The sequence below is a fragment of the Rhagoletis pomonella genome, unplaced genomic scaffold, assembly GCF_013731165.1.
Source record: "Rhagoletis pomonella isolate Grant_MI unplaced genomic scaffold, Rhpom_1.0 Rhpom_scaffold_05925, whole genome shotgun sequence".
NCBI classification, from domain to species: domain Eukaryota; kingdom Metazoa; phylum Arthropoda; class Insecta; order Diptera; family Tephritidae; genus Rhagoletis; species Rhagoletis pomonella.
The window spans coordinates 2,074-7,011 of record NW_023464463.1 but is presented as its reverse complement, the minus strand read 5'-3'; the positions used below and the strand labels follow the sequence as shown (position 1 = coordinate 7,011).

Here is a 4,938-nt window from a genome sequence, read left to right as displayed (position 1 = left end):
TTTTTTTATGAAAGTGTAGCTCGTTATTTAACAAAGACAATGTAAGTCCAAATTTCAAACTTTGTACAAAAATTAGCAAAATTCGACAAAGTTTTATCGAAATTTTTAGCTTTTTAATTAGATTTCTTAGAAACATTATGAGTGCCGTTGAATTTTGGTAAATTTTTTTGTGGAAGGTGTTGCTCATTTTCTCCATACAAAAAAATTTTTTAAACATACTTTGTAGGTCCCAGCTACTTCAAACTTACACTTTATTATACTAAAATTTAGTGCGCTACAAAACTGCATCTGATCGAAATGTTTAAAATTTTGATCAAGATTTGTTAAAATTCGTCGAATTTTTATGTATATATTGTGTTTGTTTTGTTTTAAATAAAACTGTATTAAAAGATGTTATATCTTTTTATTCTAAAAGCGAAATTGTATATTTTTTGACAATGCTTTTGACATGTCCCGATTTTTGGCCACGGAAATCTGGTCACCGTAGTTATGGCATACTTGCACCAAGATTCCAATCTTTGCAATCGAAGTCTGTGTTCGTGAATGTCATCGAAGAAGTACAGGTGGGGTCAGAATAAATATTATGTCGGATGGCCAGGCAGCGTTAAAGGCCTTAGACTCTTTTAAAACAGCATTAAGGCTTGTGGAGTCTTGAACCACCTGGGACCTGCAATAGCATAATGCTATGGTGGGTTCCGGGGCATGAAGAGTTTGAAGGCAACGAAAGGGCTGACTGTCTCGTAAAGCTGGGAGGCCAAATTCGCTTGCATGGTCCCGAGCCATTCTGGGGTATATTTAAAGTATACACTGCAGAACTACTTAGGAGCTGGGAAGAATCTCAGATTGCTGCCAACTGGCGGAAGTCAAAGGGAATAAGACAATCAAAGAGATTCATGACTCATTCCTGGAGGAACTCCCAAAACCCCCTTGAACTTGGAACTCTTACTGGCTACGTGACAGCACACAGCAAGTTAAGGTACTATTTGAATAAAATGGGTATTTCTGTAGAGATGAACTGTAGGTTTTGTGGGCTGGTGGAAAAACCCCCAGAGTATATTCTATGTACCTGCCCATGAATCATTAGTCGTAGACTGATACACCTTGGAGAACGCAATTAATTTTTTTTTATTGTACTAGCTGTGTTATAGTTTAACTAAATGTTATGTTATCAACACTTTTAATAAACTTCACAGTGAAAAGAATATTAAAAACTCTGAAAATTTTTGGTAGGTTTTATTTGGTTATGGCAGGAAATTCTGGTGGGGAAAAAATGTGTCTGTGGCAACACTGATATAGACTAGCCGATTTAGGCAGGGTTTAGTAGTACCGCTGCAGCAACAAAAACAACTGAACGTTAAGAAACAGTATTATAGTCCTTGCGATGATTCCTCCTCATATTTATTAAAAAAATTGTTCTTTTAAAAAATGTAATATGTATTGCACTTATGTCCCTTCCGAAGAAGAATCCTGTTTTACTTTTCAAGGAAAAAATATATTTTAATAATGCAGATGAAGTACATATCTATTATTTGCGTGCTATAAACAAAACAAAGTAGCGAGAGGCAACAATATTATAGTGTGTACAATGTACTATATAAAAAATATTACACGCTATATTGCAAAAAATAAGAATTTATTAAATTGCCAACGGTTATAAAAAAAAAGAAAGTTTGCAATATTGAAAAAAAATTTAATTACAGAATGTGGCCACAAACAAAGACATTTATGTATGAAGTATTGTTTTTGATATTTTACTAAACTCAATAAATAATCCATTGGTTAGCAGGCGAGCGGCTGAGTGCCTTTGATTTTCGTAGGTGAAGCGGTATGCACAAAATATGTGCGCAATTCCACTTTTTTTTTGCATTGCCCACACTTGTTGTAGAAAAGTTTTTTGTTTCATTGTGGTTGCGGCGGGCAAACCGTTGTCATCGCTGATGAGTTTTTCATAATGCCTTTGTTATGGTGCGAAAAAATGAAAGCAGTTGCAAGGGTTTCACTGCATATATTCATACTTTATGCAAATATTAAGAGGGGAGATGACTAAAAATTTGATTGAGATTCTATTTAAATCAGGGTGGGCATAAAATATTTTTTGTGCTGCCACACCTAGATACATATGTATATCTCTGTGCTATTGAGGCTGTGTGTATGCTCATATGTATGTCTATGCACATACATAAATATGCACATATTTTGTTTTTCCGATTCAATTATTTTTCTCGTAGTATTTATTGCCTTTCAAATGATTGCCGTCCTATTGGCGTTTATCTGATTTAGTGAATAGCGCAGGTAGGTGGATGATTGATTGCGGCGCGCTTAATTTTTAATTGCGACTAAATGCCGCTTATGTCAATTGTTTTTATATTTTTATACAATTAATTCCACTGGAAAAATATTTCAGGTATATACAGCAGTGTTCAGGAAAATAGCAGCGCGACAGACATATTGCCAAGTTTTTACCATTTAACTTTCCCTTCACTCAATTTCAATTACCTTTTTTAAATCAAATTATAGTTAATTCTACAACAAAATCGATGCTGATCAAACTTTTACAAAAATTAGAAAAATTCAAAAATATTTCACAGAATTTTTCAAACTTTTTCACTAGATATACTACATAAAATTGGATGGGCTATAAAACTGCTTACCCGAAAATTTTCTAAAAATTCAAGTAAAAAAGAAAATCAAATTTTTATGAATATTTGTTGAACATTTTTAAATTTTTAGAATGTTTGAAACTTGTACCTATATGACTTTTGTTGTAGGAATTAGAGATGGGCGCGGGATAACGGAAACCGCGGCACCCACGGAACTGATGGCCGGGATGGGCGGTATCGGACGATCTGTAAAAATAGTGCGGGCGGGACGGGATCAAAATTCGTTGCCGACACTCCCGATAAAACCGCAACCTTCGAAATTTAAGAAAATCTTCCTTGAAACCGGTGTAGAATTATGGACTTTTTTTTGTTTTATTGGGATGAAAACTAACAGCAAAGTAAAACAAATTAATCGGAAGATGCCAGTTCTTTCACGTTTTTTTTTTTAATTTTTTTAAATTAATTTAAAATACATGAGAATTTTTCATAGTGATAGATTACGGGACCCACGGGTCCCGCGGTCCAACTCTGAAAAACGTCGGGATGGGCGGAGCCGAACATTAGATACCCGGCGCAAGTATTAAAAATATGTTTTTCACATTTCCGAAAGCTACCGCTACATGGTAAGCCGGGGTGTATCAATTTTGAGTAAATTAGCGTCCTTAAATTTCGAAATACTGAAGTTTAAAGTATTTCTGAAATATACCGTTATACGAAAAGCGGCCGTAATTTTAGTCCGATTGTAACAATTTTGAACGCTTTGCTTTTATGTGGCAAGAACAAAAACCATACCGAGTTAGGTACAAATTGGTAGAACGGTTACCGAGATACATTTATGTGATCATAAGTGGGCGGTGCCACGCCCATTTTCCAAAATCTTATTATAAACGTATTTCTTGGTAAAGAATTGCTGCAAGCATTAATTTTCAATAAATTAGCTTTAATATTTACTGATTTATCGAAGATTTCGTATTTCTCTAAATTACCGTTATATAGGATGTGGGCGTGGTTATAGTCCGATTTTAAAAATTTTCGGCCATTTGGTATGCTGTATCAAGGCCAACAACTGTGCCAAGTTTAGAAGAAATAGGTGCAGCGGTTACCAAGATATACACATGACACCATAAGTGGGCGTGGCTACGCCCATTTTCCAAAAATTTATAATATTCTTATTTTTCGTCTAAAAGTTATTGTAAATATCAATCTTGAGTGAATTATCTTTAGTTTTCGGATTTTTTAAAATTACCGCTATATGGGAGGTAGCCGTGGTTATTGCGCGATTTTGCCCATTTTCAATACCATCCGTCATACGCCCGAAGGAAGTACACGTACCAAGTTTCGTTAAGATATCTCAATTTTTACTCGAGTTATCGTGTGCACAGACGGACGGACGGACGGACAGACAGTCACCGCTTAGTCGATTTCTCTTTTCATTCTGATTATTTATGTATACGTTTGTCTATATCTATCTCGATTCGTTTTGCCTGTTACAAACAACCGTTATGTGAACAAAGTTATAATACCCTTGTGCACAAGTGCGCTCGGGTATAAAAAGTAGCTGATACCCGCGCTTCCGTCTGCATAGCTTACGACTTTTCCATATACAAACATATCGTCACATGAAATGAAAAGACATGTAACAACATCGCAACAAAAATGGGAAAAGCCGTAAATATTTTTTTTTTTTTTTATAAAATGATAATTTTGTAATTCGATGAAATCCATCATATAAATCAAAAAGTGAATTTTGAATTTTTTATTAGTTATTAGTTATGACTGCATTTCAGCGATGATGTTATTTCGTATGTTTGTACCTTATTATCGTAACAATAAAAAAGGCTCCCTAAAAAACTGAAAAAAAAAAAATTCTTGTCAGAAGTGGGATTCGAACCCACGCCCTCAGAGAGGACCAGAAAGCTCCAAATAACCCGCACAACAATTGCAGGCAAGTTTTCACACTTGAGTCTGGCGCCTTAGACCGCTCGGCCATCCTGACATATTGTTGCCGGCTGGCAAATACGCAAGCCAATGTAGTGGTGAACTGGCAGCAAAAGCGATAAAAATAAACGCAGAGCGCTAAATAATTCAAGTGAGAATGTGCAGAGCATAAGCAGAGAGAAAAAGGTAAAGAATGAGAACGAAACAAAAATATAAATAAAATAAATAGACGCAGCTCAAAAGCCGGGAAGAGAATTACACAAATTGAAAAAGTGACGACAGAAATAAACACACACAAATTACTAAACAATACATGAACATAAGCAAGCGTACGGAATTATACTCATCTGAACCAGTGCGCCAGGTAAGCAAGAGAAGCAGAATGAATAGAAATCTATTT

The 4,938-nt window shown here is 35.2% G+C and overlaps 1 non-coding gene across 1 annotated transcript; it reads right to left on the bottom strand.

The window, feature by feature from the left end:
• Positions 1-4,470: 4,470 nt before the first annotated feature.
• Trnal-caa lies at positions 4,471-4,596 on the bottom strand. The gene is made up of 2 exons: positions 4,559-4,596; positions 4,471-4,515 (listed from the first exon to the last, which is right to left on the bottom strand). It is a non-coding gene; the product is annotated as a tRNA-Leu (tRNA).
• Between the last annotated feature and the right edge of the window lie 342 nt (positions 4,597-4,938).